Source organism: Alligator mississippiensis, chromosome 1, assembly GCF_030867095.1.
Source record: "Alligator mississippiensis isolate rAllMis1 chromosome 1, rAllMis1, whole genome shotgun sequence".
Lineage (NCBI taxonomy): Eukaryota > Metazoa > Chordata > Crocodylia > Alligatoridae > Alligator > Alligator mississippiensis.
Window position 1 is genome coordinate 52,079,017 of NC_081824.1, and position 14,482 is coordinate 52,093,498.

General features: G+C 44.2%; 2 long non-coding RNA genes across 7 annotated transcripts in view; one reads left to right on the top strand and one right to left on the bottom strand.

Annotated features, from left to right (window-relative positions):
* The window catches only part of LOC109285533 (hypothetical protein), a 246,556-nt gene that overhangs the window by 88,324 nt on the left and 143,750 nt on the right, over positions 1–14,482 (top strand). The gene's annotated exons all lie outside the window — the stretch shown is intronic.
* Positions 3,590–10,686, bottom strand: LOC106738539 (uncharacterized). The gene is made up of 3 exons (XR_002093307.2): positions 10,394–10,686; positions 9,976–10,029; positions 3,590–3,797 (listed from the first exon to the last, which is right to left on the bottom strand). It is a non-coding gene; the product is annotated as an uncharacterized LOC106738539 (long non-coding RNA).

Here is a 14,482-nt window from a genome sequence, read left to right on the forward strand (position 1 = left end):
CAGAGTCAAACCCCAGAGATTCCTTGTGGAGCAGGGTGGTATTTCTGTAAGCAAGGAACCTCAGTTTTCCCCACATGCAGAGATGTGCCCTGGACATTCCCCAGGGCATGCCTCTGTAAGCAAGGATCTGCACAGGATCAGTAGGCAGGACAACAGATGTTATATGTCTCATCTAATGAAAAGGATCAGCACAGGTGCTCTACGTCATTTGGCAACTTCTTTTTATACCCTGAGTCAGCTGTGGAAGTCACAAACTCTTGCCTCCAATCCAGCAGTAGCAGTAGTTTCAGCTCCTCTTCCCTTGTAGAAGGAAGGAAGGAATTTTGATTAGAAAAAAAGGTGGACAATATTGGGAAAAGGAACCTTGGGGTAGCCAGGGCAGATTGCAACCTTTGTGTCATTGACTGACACAGATGTGGGATGTCAGGGTTCAGGGGTTAAGGGTAAAAACCTTGGAGACCAGAAACAAGGAGTCCAAGAATTAAAGGAAGGCATGGGCCAGTCTAAGGTCTAATTCCAGTCAAGCCAGGAATTAAAACTGGTTTATGATTGACGTAAGCCATTGATTGAACTGGGCAATCCCAAACAGGAACAGGCAGGGCAGGAACAGATTAGGCAGGAAGTGGACAAGGATTTAGGCAGGAGCAAAGCGCAGGTTCAGGTTAAGAAGGCCAGCAGGAACATGACTAGGGAACAGGGACCAGGAAGTAGATTAGGAAAGTCAAGGCATGTCTACATGTTCATTAATGTGTCTTAGGTAAAGCACATTAAATTTTGTACCTTCAGGTGCCTATACAAGTGCAGCGAGGCTGCTCTGGTGCACTGTTAAAGCACCATTTTTAAGCACTGGGACTCTGATACATGTGACTCTCTTGGAGCTACTCTAATTAAAGCAGCCCCACTCCTGGAGCATGCCCTCCATTGTCAGGTACTAGAAAAAGGTACATTAGCCTGTTTTAATGGGCATTAGCTAAAGAGCAACGGTTTTTTTGTGATGCTATAATGTACATTGAAATACACTAATGTGCATAAAAGCTCACGTGTAGATGTGCCCTCAGAGTCCAGGATCAGGAGCCAGGATTAAGCCCAAGGAATTTAGACTAGGCATCAAAAGCAAGAGCACTGAAACTAGTCAAGAGAAAAGTTTTTCTGTTGAAAGCCCACAGAGCAGGTGTGGAGCTCTTGACTATAAATAGTATTGCCAATTCATGATGAGAGAGGATTTTTTTCTCATTAAATCCTCAGTTGATGGACTCACATGAGCACGTAAAAAGTTCAGTAATACATATCTAACCCTCACAATTGTGCAGAAAATATAATCCTTATAGGCTCAAATACCAGAAGGCAAATAACCCCCATCATCTTATTTTATAAAAAGTTAGATTTTTTTTAAAGTCCAATTTGATGATTTTGGAAGAACCTGATTCATGATTAGTGACCCTTAGGGACTGACAAGGAGAAGGGGATATAACAGTAGTCAGGAAAGCACGTTTTGGGAAGAGACTGAGTGCAGTAATCACTCTGGAATAGAAAAACTTGGAGGGGCATGGCGAGTGGAAGAATGGGAAAGAGGAAGAAAGTACAAATAAGTAAAGTTTGAGACAACCTGGGAATTTGAAAGAAGATGGTAGGGGGTGTGGAGGATCCTCGGCGTGAGAGATATTAAATGAATGTGTGGGGTGGACATCTAAAAGATCAGTGATAAAGATGAAGATAAGAAAGTAGGAAAAAAAAGAAAGAGGTTGGAGGAAGAGAAGGACAGTAGTGGTGTCTTGGGAAGAAGTAAATGGGTTTCTGATATGTCTTAGTTGTAAAAGGCTAGTAGAGGAGGCAGAGATGACTGCGAACACCTTGGAGGGCAAACATTTGGGGAGAGATGATGCCGGGGAGGCTGGAAGAGTAAATGGATTTGGAAAAGGAGGAAGAGACAATTAGGTGCTTGGATGGGAAAAAAAGGAACCAAAATAATAAATCACTAAATGTATGCCTAAGTTGAATTGATGCTGTGAAAGGATGCATGGTGAAAATATGTAAGTATACATAATACATAGTAAAAGAAAAATATTAAGTAGAAATATTTTATATGATATATTTGTGCACACATATGTGTTACTTTATGTTGGGCTTCAGGAGTCATACCTCAGAGAGGAGATATTAAAAAAACCCCAATGTAACAGTAAAAGTTATTCTGTGGACTCCAACAAAAAAAAAACATGTGAAATGATGCCTGGTGAGAAGGCTCAGACAAGAAATTGTTTCTCCTCAACATAGAAAATGCAATTGGAAGCTAGGCAAATATTTATTAAAATATATATTTCCTTTCTACCTTTGTGGAGGGGAGGGAGGAATGTATACGATCTGAAGCGGAATGGCCTGTCAGTCTAATGAGATTTTACCTTCTTTATTTTAAGTAATCTTCCTTAATACATTTTCTTATAATCTTTATTTCAGCTAGTGAAAGTTGTCTTAGAATTAAATATATAAATAATTGTATAGAAAAATTAAATATATACATACAATATATTTGAGCCAAAATGTAATTGTTGTTGCTTGCATTTTACCTAAAAAGTGTATCACTTTCATATTATCTGCTACGGTCAGAGGTACAGAAACCTATCTATTTTACTCTGAGTTTTATATTGTACCAATCACTGTGATATTTGGAGGACTTGTTCAGTCTTTCAGAGTTTAGAGTTAAAACATAGGTATGAATATTTAGAATGTTTACTTTTTCTGTACTTGCGGTATCAATGCAATTTTGCTCTCTGAATTTCCCTCTTGTCCCTGAATACATTTGGAAATAAGCTGTTGTATCTCAATGGGAATTTCCTAGCGAAAAACTTAAAAGAAAGAAAGAAAATGAAGGAAAAAAGAAAATAAAGGAGATTAGGTTTACATTTTGATTAAGAAAAAAAAATACCCATGTGCCAAGAAGCTGGATAGTCTAGGATTGATTAAAATATATATCATCTTTCATGGGTATGTTGCTGGCTTTAATCCAGTCCAGGACCTTCCTCTTGCAAATTCTTCTTTTGAAGTCAGTGTGAGTTACTTAAATCTAGCATACAAGAATTAGGTTTTTGAGGTCATGTGTTATCAAAATCCATCCTTATGAATTGCAAAAGTTTGTCTGCACTGCAGTTATTTCTCTGACAGTTGTATTTCACTGCTTTAAATACCTTCAAGGTCTCACATTTAATGTATCCTTATCTCCATATCCCATTCTATTCAATACTGTTCTATTCATGTCTACACTGCCATCAACTGTAGAGGTATCTATTCTATCAAGTACTGCTAGTAGTGTTGCTGTGGCAGCTTGGAGCTCAACATGGGCTGCATATTCTGAGGAACAACAAATACTCAGGTGATTAGCCCATGAAGTTCATAATGTCATTGCTACTCTGCTATCAGTACTGAGGCTAATTAGTTTAAAACTAGCTTGAGTATGTGAGTTGCTATTGTGCGGGCCGGGCCCCGATCCCGCCGCCAAGTGCTAGTCGGGGGGGAGCAATCCGTGGCCCATCTTTTGCGCACGCGGGCTTTGGCCAGCAGCCCGGGCACGCGGGGTCGGAGAAAACCGGTGGTGAGCTAGAATTAGTCACAAACGCGTAGTGGTTGATTGAAAAGATTGTTTACTTACACCCAAAGATGGTAGTGGTGTAGGCTGGACAGGTTTCCAGGCGCAGCTCCGCTTAAGTCTTCGCTAGAGGACTACGACAAATTCGGTTGCTCCCACGGAGTTGTTTAGGCTCCGCAGGTTCGGTTCAGTTCCCTGGTCCCCTGGAGTTGTTTAGGCTCTGTGGGTTCAAAAATTGGGTTTACAGGAAAGATACGTCTTGGATTGCGATCAGCGACGGGGAGAGGCTAGAAGTGAAAGCTCCGCGGGTTCGGTTATTAAGCTTGAGAGAGGTGCGTTGGGTCCGCAAGGGTCTGCAGCACTTGGGGATTTTCACACAGTACGAAGTCTCCTCCTCCTGGTGAGTTCTCTCTCTCTCTCTCTCTCTCTGGCGGAAACTACCCAAGCCTTTTATACAGCTAGCAAGCCAATAGCTAGCCGCCACATGTGCCTACATTTGGAACTGGCCAATTATGTGGCGCAAATCCAAATACAAATGGCGGGAACTCCTTTGCAACGTGCATCACTAGTATGCAAAAGAAATGCACCCTGCAAAGAAGCTGTAATTTGGCGGGAAATCCCCTGTTGCACCAGAGTTCTCTCCTGCAGCAGAGAACTCTATTGTGCAAAGAAAGCTACAGTCGGCGGGAAAATAATTTAGCAGTGCCGAAGCACACACAAACAAAAAACCACAACTTTGGGTTGTGACAGCTATCAGAGCAGTAACTGCAGTGTAGACAAAATTCTACTCTATGTAGCGCTTTTCTATGTTAAAAGTCCCTAGTGTGCTCACCCCTAGTCCCTAGTGTACGAAGTCCCTAGTGTACAAAGTCCTGCTAGTGTGATCATCCCTGTAGTTTCTGAGTGTCTTCTATCTAGAGCATTAAACAGCAAGACTAAAATCTGCCATGAATTTGTTCCCTTTTCTTCTCCCCAGGTAGAGAATAGTGGGGTATTTTCATGTTGGAATTCTTTACATCTACAGGAGACCCTCGCCATTCGCAGGGGATATGTTCCTGTGATCCCCACAAATGGTGAAATCCGTGAATAGGGCACGGCGTTCATGAACGCAGTCTGCATTCATGAACGCAGTGCCCCCAGTGGCTGGTGGGGGGGACATGGCTCTGGCAGTGGCAGTAGGAGTCTGGCGGCAGCAAGCACACAACTCCCAAGGAGCTCTAGTAAGTGTTTACAGTGTATTTAAAATCTAGGTTTGGCATCCACGAATACCAAGGGTTTCCTGTACAGTCTCCCCCAACTATCCCCATCTCTGGTGCATGCATATGGAGGACAGACCTATAAACGGTCCTTAACTGCTTCTCTCAAGCATACCAGTACCTGGGACTGATCCTTAACATCAGAAAAACAAAGGTGCTTCACTAGCCTGCTCTGGGATAATTAACACCCCTGGCAAAGATCCTCATTGATGAACAGTTGCTGGAGAATGTTGAATGCTTTGCATACCTTGGTAGCCATTTCTCAAATAACACCAACATTGACATGGAGATCCAGTATAGGATCCGATGTGCCAGCTCTGCCTTTGGGAGACTGAATCATTGTGTGGTCAAGGATCACAAGATCAGGACTTGAACAAAGCTCCTACTATAAAGCTGTGGTAATCTCAACTCTTCTCTATAGCTGTTAAGCTTGGGTGATCTACAGGGACCACCTGAAAAGTCTAGAACACCATCACCAGCACTATCTCCAGAAGATCCTTGGCATGAAGTGGGAGGATTGTTGCACAAACACCAGTGTCCTCATCAATGCTACCACCACCGGTATGGAAGTATTGATTATTCAACATCAGTTGCTGTGTACAGGGCATTGTGTGTACATGGCTAATGTATTTTTACTGATACAACTGCTATACGCCCAACTCAGCCAAGGACAAAGGACATGTGGGGGCCAGAGGAAACACTTCAAGGATGTACTCAAGCAAAACATTAAGAAGTGTGGCACTGACACCACAAATTGGGAAAAACTAGCTTGGGACAGAGCTACATAGTGATGCCTTGTGAGAGAAGGTACATCCTACTTTGAGGAAAACCATTTTGCCCTGGAGGCAGAAAAACAACAGAAATGGAAAGAAAGCAAACAAGACTGAGAAATCCATGGTCCAACTCTGCTTTTAGCCACCACCTGTGGCATTTGCCAGAGAGTCTGTGGTTCTATGATCAGCCTTCTTAGCCACCAGTGGACTCATTTACAACCATTCACTTGACCCATGGGATTCATCATCCTCTATTTTGAAGGATTTCTGCTGCCACTGCTGAAGTTACAATTACAGCCTTCTCCTTAGAACTCAAGGAAGGCTTTTAGGGGCTATCTTCACTGCCTCCTGACACTAGGTATGCTTCTAAGAAATAAGACCGACCCATTGTGTAAACCCTGTGGCTTGAAAATTTGTGGAGGAGATGGCTGGACATGGCTACAACTGCATATCTAAGCACCAGTAGTGTAAGGATGGGTGTCTGTGGCAAAAAAATGAGGTGTAAAGCAATATTAATTACTAATATTCCTCATCCTTGTTTTATGTGAGGAGCTTTTCAAATTCCAAGTGATTATAGTTTCATGGTATTTGTGGGAAATGCAATACCCAGGCAGTAGACAAGCTTCACATACTATAAGCATACTATTCTCCACCTGGGGAGAGGAAGAGGGAACAAATTCATGGCAGATTTTAGTCATACTGTTTAATGCCCTAGTTGTGAGTTTAATTCACTGCCCTCAACAGCAGTGAATTTCAGTTGCTGCTTCTACCCACTGCTCCAGAACCAGAAGGTACAGACTTGTCTGGGTGCAATCTTAGGCAGCTACACCTCTGACAAGCGCCATGTTTAGGCTGTCTGTCCTGTGTGTTCCAGGGTGAATGCTTGAGGTTGCATTGAGTCATCTTCTCTACAAATTTGCAAGCTGGTGTGCAGGTGAACCGGGCTTATTTCTTGGTGGCATGCCCAGTCTCAATGTAATGTTCCTTGAGCTGAGGCAAATAAGAACCTTGAAGTTTAAGAAAAAGACTTTGAACTTGATTTTGTGTTCTATGGGAAGTTAGCATAGGTTGTAAAGAAAAGATTTGATGTGTTTACCAAAGCTTGAGAAGAAATGTACTGTACTATTCTGCAGCAACTGGAGTTTCCTAAGTATGTGGAGGCATCATGCACAAGTATATCACATTGCTGTGTAGTCTAGCTGAGAGGTGATGAAGGTATGAATACCTAAGGGCAGGTCATGATGCCATTATGGTGAATAAAGTCTCCTAACCAATCAGAGATAGAAAGTATTACTTGTGGATAATGATATAACTCTGGAAGGGAGATAATCTTAGGTTCTAGCTTTTGCTTCCTGTCCCTAATGAATTTTGTACTTTAAATAGTCATCCATTTTATTTAATGACAATCGCTGGAGGTAGAGCAGGGCAGCTGGTTTCCTATGAGGGCAGTAGCTTCCTCTCTTGCGAAAAAGGAGTCCAGTTCTGTAGTCATGTTGTCCTTATGTCCCCATAAATCTTGTCTGTCCTATGCAACAGACGTTCTTTTAAATGCTTTCAGACAGTATAGAATGCTTTTAGCCATGACTCCCTCCCAGCTTGATGAGAAGGGTGCTTTCTTGAGAAATGAGAGGTCAAGGAGCTTTTGGTGAGGTGGACCTAGAAAAAAGGTCTCTCACTTACTAGATATGTTCTAGCCATGTGGTTTCCTGGCATTTTCCAGCCTGTCTGTTGCATTTCTCCAATGAAGGCTTGGGGACTAACATAGAGGTTGTGTACTTTTCTAGATGGTATTGGATTGCATTACAAGTTAAGTTGATTTAGTTGCCTAAGGGCATTTTTACAGGTGTTCCTGACATGGCACCAGGCACTTTTAATTAGTGAGCTGCACTAATTAAAAATCACTCAGTGTTAGCTCAAAGCCCACAGCTACCATTTTCTCAGTGCAGAGGCGTGATGCACTGCTGTTACACATGATGCACAATGCTGCCAGAGTGCATCAATTTATATGCTCAAGCAGACTCAATTAATCAAGTCTGCTCCAACGTGCTGGATTTCCAGTGCACTGGAGCAGTCTCCCTGCATGTGTGTAAGTGTCCTAAGTGTCCATAACAGATCATTTATGAACATGTGTAGTTACTCAGGTCTAGTCACACAGGGTAGGATGAAATAGGGCTTAATAACTTAATGCCTAAAAGGTAGGAAAGGCCTATCCAGTTAGACCTGGGATAAATAAGATCAGGGCCTTAATCACTGGTGGAGGCAATGCTTCCTTTCTGGTGATCCTAATATTTGGCATGCATTTTATTTTATATAGTAAGACTATCACTCATCCAGCATAACTAGACAGGGCTGGCAATCCCCAAACCCTTTATTTCTGCAAAAAAGGTTCACTGTACGCTGAAGAACATTGGAATATCTATTTTCCTTCTTTCCCATAAATGTACTCCCTGATAATGTATTAAAACATTTGCTTCCGACACAGAATCTTATTTCACCGAAGTGTTTGTGCATCACTGTACTGTGCAAAGCTGAAATGGAAGAAGCATTGCAAATATAAAGTCTGTGTCCTTTGTTAAAGTACCAAGATCTGATTCTCAGCAGGCTGGCCAGTAGTTCCTAGTTTAATTAGGTGTGACAGGAGTTGAACCATATTTCTAAGATTAGCAAACCCTGTGCTTCAGGCCTATAGCGAGCCTAGTTATAATTCCTGGTAGCTACAAATTGTGCTTATAGTATGTGAAGCTTGCCTACTGCTTGAGTATTGCATTTCCCACATATACCATGAAACTAAAATCACTTGGAATTTGAAAAGCTCCTCACACAAAACAAGGATAAGGAATATTAGTAATTAAGCCATAAACTTGTACATGTAAACTTTATTTGAGCAATACAGTGTATTTGGTATTTTTACCATCAATATCTCAGTTAATCCAATATTTGTTTCCTTGCAAAATGGATTTATGCCAGCCAAATTGGATTACAGTAGTATTACATGCTTGGAAAGATGCCTCTCCTTTCTTTTTATACACCCTTGACTTAAAAAGGGGACTTCTTGTTTAGTTATATAAACTGTCAATCTAATATCTGTTTAGTTTTATAAAGTTGGCCTAATGTATAGCAAACATACCTATCTTAGTTTATTGTTGAAGAGAGAGCTGTCAAGCTGACTACCTTTCACAACTATTACTCTTTTCTTATATGAAAATAACTTTAAGGATCTTTAACAAGTTAAGACCAAGTAATGGCTAATATAAAAAAATGGAATAGTTGCATTTCATTCAAGCCACAGTGATGGGTTTTCAGAGGGAAGGTAAATAACATTCATAACCTGATGTGTGTTTTGCTTCAAACTACCATACATAGCAGTCCTAATATTAATGACATTACTAACAGGAACGTATATGTGAATTTGTTTATTGCATTGCCTTATTTTGATACATCTTTCCCAAACTGTACATCAATTGTTTTAAGCCTGGAAAGGCTTTCTGACTTGGTTTTGTGTTACTGACAGACAGTTAATCAAGCAAATGCCTCTGGGTTCATCTTTTTTACAGAGAACCTGAATTTATCTAACTCTTAAAAGAATGATAGACTAATGCTATCAACCTGTAGACTATTTTACTTTGCTCTTCATTGATTAATCATATTAGATTAAGTCCTTAGAAAGATACAAGAGCAATTCTAAAATTGAAAGCCGAAGCTGGGTTGCTATAAACCCGAGTTTCATTTTAATTCTATCTAGACTTTCCATCAAGTCCAATACAGTAATCACATTGGGAATTTATACAAGTGCTCCAGGAATTGGGGGTGTGGGGGGATGCTCCAACAGCCACTCTAATTACAGTGCCTGGAGTGTCTTGTGTAGCAACATCCTCATTCTGGAAAATGGTGGAGGGGGTGCTTTAACTAAAGCTTGTTGAATAAGCTTTAGTTAAAGCACCCCTGCCTCCATTTTTCAGTGCGGGGGTGCTGAAACATGAGATGCTGAAGTCTGCTGGAGTGTGGTAATTACCATGTGTACCAGGGTGATATTCAACCCTATTCCTTAGTAGGGCTACTCTCCCAAGAGGGGAGGGAAGTCAGGTCACAGAAGGGCACAGACACTGGCACGAGGCACAGCTGTGCCTTGTCACACACTGGGTAAATGGGCACAGTAGATTAGAGTCAGGGGGTTACAAAGAGGAAGACTTCAGGGGCAGCAGATTGCCCCCAGGAGCACACAGAGAGATGGGAGAGAGCATGGCCAGCATGAGTAGAGACGGACTGGGACAGAGAGAGCTGATGCAGCCAAGCCTAACTCACTGGGTGAAATGAACTGTGGTGAGGGATCAGTGAGAGGAAAAGGATTCTAAAACCTGTGAGCACTTACCTGGTGGGTCTGACGAGGGAAACTCCTGGTGGGACTGAGGCAGGAAGCAGGGACCTGCAAAGAGAGAAAAAGAAAAGGAAAGGTTAGGACCTAATCTCTCTAGTGTTGTTTGCAACTGTTACAGGAGGGACGGCAGGGTCGCCATGCTTATCCTTGCCGCCTCCTCTACTGTGCCAAGCTTCGGATTTGCACCCTCCTATTCTTGCCCGCCATGACTTTGATGATATGGTTTTTTTGTAGGGAGGCTACCTCTCCTCCACTTGGCCACAGTTCTCCTGCTCCGGGTGTCCGGCGTGTCTAGGCCTTGCGGGCCTTCTCTATACGCCGCCCTCCTCACCAGGGCTCTTCCCCCTGCAAGGTTGCCCTCCTCACCAGGGCTCTTTTTTGGAGCTGGTACCCTTTAATCTGCAAGCAGTACCTGCAGTCAGGCTTCTCCTCGCATCATGCTCCAGGAGCTTCTCTCTCTTTGGCAGGGAGCTCCTGCTGTCTTAGATGCCAGTCAGCAACTGCCTCTGATCTCAGCTCCCCTCTTTCCTTCTCATAAGAGCCAGGCCTTGCCTCTTATAGCCCTGACCGCTGGCAGGTGTGGGTCATTTGCTGCCTCCCGTTACCCTGGCAACCAGCACCTGAGGAGTCTTCCATGCTCTCTCAGTAGCAGGCACCTTAGTGTCCTGCTACAGCAACCAAGTGGGAAAAATGAAAGTAAAGCTGTGGACTGTGATTGTAGCTGTGGTGGGCTTGCCACTTCTGCCCAGCAAGCCAGGCTTGGAGAAGGACATTTCAGATTGGTGGAAATGTTCCACCAATTAGGTAACAGTGGGGAGGGGCTTGCCCTGCCTTTGCTGGGTGGTGAGGGGGGTGAAGAGCCCCTGGACTTCATTGAAGACGGTGCTTTGCAGCTCTGGTGGACTTAGGGGCAGGGCCTTCAGTGTAAATAAAAGTCTAGTATGCTCAGCATGCTGGACAGATGTGGCAAGGGACGGTGAGGAGAGAGGAGCTCCAGAGAAGGTCATCATTGGGACCCCGCCTGAGCCTCGATGGTGTGCGGATCGGTGCACAGCGCTCAGGCTCTGGGAACTGCTCAAGGTAGCTTGAGCCACCGAACCCGGCAAGTGGCTGGGTGGGGCGGTGCATGGATCAGTGCACATAGAATTGGCCCTGAGAGCAGCTCAAGGCTGCTCAGGCCCCACATGGTGCACAGGTTGGCACATGGAGAGTCAACCTCGAGAGCAGCTTGAGGCTGCTTAAGTTAGCCCCGGCTGTAGGCCAGGTAGCCAGAGCCCTGCAGTGTGGCTCAGCATTAAACTAAAAGAGCCCCAGTGCCCAGAACAGGACCCAGGAAGGGGAAAGACCCCTGGTGTGAGGCTGGGGAACTGAAGCCAGTAAGGGCTCAGCTCCTGTAGGAGCTCCCTGGATGCCCAGTGCAGGGCACCTGCCATAGAGAGGAACCAGAGGCACTGCTGGAGAGAGGCCCTTGCAGGACTGGCTACCAGGGAACAAACCTTGTCTGCTTCAGAGTGGGAGTGTGAGTTGCTGGGGAAATGGGTCCCACAGGGGAGGCAGCCTTGGGAGGGGAGAGTCTGCAGCCTCCACCCTGTTCCATTGTGGGGGTGTGGGGTGTGTCCACATCCTGGGCCCTAAAGGGGAGGGGCTCCAGGGAACACCCCATGGGGTGATGATCGCACCTCATATTTTGTGATTGATGTTTGTTTTGTATTGTTGATCTTAATATAGTTATGGGTACTCCTTAAGGGGGTTTATATTGGTTTCTAAGTTGATGCTTATATGTGTTTATTATGTTAATGCCTTGCCTTACCTGTTCCAGGGTGTTAATGTTCATCTTTGCAGGGGAGGTTAATTATTACCTGTGCTGTGGGTCACCTGTACTGAGTTCCCAGTTACCTGTTCTATGTTTTGCAGTCCCTCAAAGTAGTGCAATGTGTTATTTGCAGGTTATTGTATATGGTTTCACATACTAATTCTATTGTAAATATGTAATGTCTCTTATTCATATTTATTTTTTTGTATGACAATACATTTGTATATAGTTAAGTGCTTGGTCCCAGCCTGGCTCTATAGAGAAAAGAGGGAACTGCTCCTCAGTGGCAGGCCCCTCTCACAGCACTCTTGTCTGACCACCCCATCCCTTCCACTTGCAGACAGGGCACACCCCTGGGTGTACCCAGGTTACATAGCAAAGAAGTTTAATAAAACCAATTTTCATTTTGCTTACTAGCAGGGTGATTGATTGCATGATCTCTCAGGGCTTAACATATTTTCTCATTCTTTCAATAACAAAGGCGTGGCAGAAGAGTCCCTAAAGGGGAGAATTCATTGATCTACCTTACCCTGGCTACACTAGGCTCCATCAAACTTGATTAATTGATTAATCAAGTTTGCTCCAATGCGCTGTAATTACAGCAGGTAGGAGCAGTCTTGTTGCACGTGTGACAGGTACCCTTAGAGGTTGCAGGTATACATATCATAAGCACAAGGGGGCATAACGTAGTAAGTGCAGAAAAGTCATGGATAAATATCTGTAAACGCATGATTTGTATCTCTTCAGCAATTTCTTGTAGGGTTACTGTAATCTTTTCTCCCAAATGTAGGGTTGTTCGCATCTTCTCTCCCACTTTTCCTTGGTCAGGGAGCAATATAAAAGGATAAAAGTTACTGTCTGCCACAAGCTCTTGGAGCCCTGTGTTAGGGGAAAACTGTGTTTCCCTAGCTGTTTCTTTCTTTTCATTGGAATATAATGGATAGGGTTTGTGAGTCATCATTGTTTCTATCTTGGCTCTCGGCAACCTACCGCCTGCAAGCTAAATTCAGTCTGTGGAGCTCTTGATTTTAGCCCATGGACCAAGACGCTTCAGTAGAGAAGGGCTTCTCTCATGCCACATCACAGGCAGGCAACCAGGGGTGTGGGGAGGGTTTGGCATTGGGGACTTCTTCCATGCTGTACTGCAACTTGGCCCTAAGGGCTTTGGTACTGAGGGGATTTGCCAAGGTAGAGCTATTGCTTGGTGGTAAAGGGCTTTGTTCATGATATCCCTGCTGCATCCAAACAGCAGGGGTATCAGCTAAGTCTTAGGTCTGGCCAGCCCTGGAGCCAAACTGTTTTGCCCACCACTGTATAAAGGTTGCAGATCACTGCTTTATTTAGCTTAAATACCAGATCTACCTAAACATGTGATCATGTGGCTCTCCAAAGTCTCAGAGAAGTTACTAGGTTTCTAATATGGCAATTGTCAATCCTCCTGGATCGTGGTTTATGCATGAGGGTCACCCACACCTTTGATGCATATGCCTGAGCAGGAATTTTTTTTTCAGAGGAGTGGAAGATGCCCAGACCAGCCATCCTCCCTTTAGGCCACTGAGACGGAATCCAAAGACCAGACTGAGTCTAGATGTTTGCTGCCTCCATAGCTGTAGTTGTATAAGTGTCAGAATTGAACCCAGGTCTCCTGTATGATAGGCAAAGATTCTACCACTGAACCACAGGGGACTCCAGGCTTCTAATAATTAATGCCAATAATATTCCTATATCTGCAGCTTTAGAAGTTCTTTACCTTAATGGGTAGAAGTTTGTATACTAGAACTAGTAAGTCTTGAGCTTTTGCATCTATAATACACAGTGGGTGCATCTACACGTGCCCCCCATGGCACAGCTGTTACTGCACCATCATTTAGTACTTCCTTTAGGAAGTACCAAATGACAGTACAGTAACAGCCATTACCGTGCAGTCCCAACAGTGCACATTTATTTTTAGCAGCTACGTTGCCATAGCGAAGTGCTATAGCAAGGTAGCTCATCACTACGGCAACATAACATTGATGTCATGGTTTGTACCTGCCCATGCTATGTTGCTGTAGTGGCAAGCTACTGTAGTGAATCACTACGACAATGTAGTATCTTGTGTAGACGTGCCCAGCAAACACAAAATCCATGCATCTTCCTTCTCATCCTCTTTCTCTCCATTTTCATTTTTCTGTTGTTCCCATTCCTAGCCTTCCATTTCCTCATCTGTCTCTTCCTATTCCTTTGCCTTTCCTTTACTCCATCCAATCCTTCAGATACCTGTCGCAGGGCACCCCGGTGCCGCTGCTCCTAGAGAGGAGAGACTGCCAGGCAGAGAGAGAGCGAGCCCTGGCCAGACAGAACGAGCCCAGCTGAGGGTTGCCAGGGTAACGAGCGCAGCTGCGGGTTGCCGGAGCAACTAAGGGGAGCCAGCTGCCTGTAGGGGCAGGGCCTGGCCCTTATAAAGCCCAGGGCTGAGGCCAGGCTGGCAGTTCCCTGCCAGCAGCCGGAGAGGCAGGAGTTCCCTCAGCTAAGATATGGGAAGAAGCCTGATTTGCAAGTATAGCTCATGATAGCCCTGGAGGCTCAGGCCATGATACTAAGTTATGGCCAGGCGGCTTGTAGTTATGTTATAGCCTAGAGGCTTGTACTTTGAGTTGATGTTTGGCTCTGTTTATTAAACCGGAGGTTTGGGTGAGGCTGTAGGGG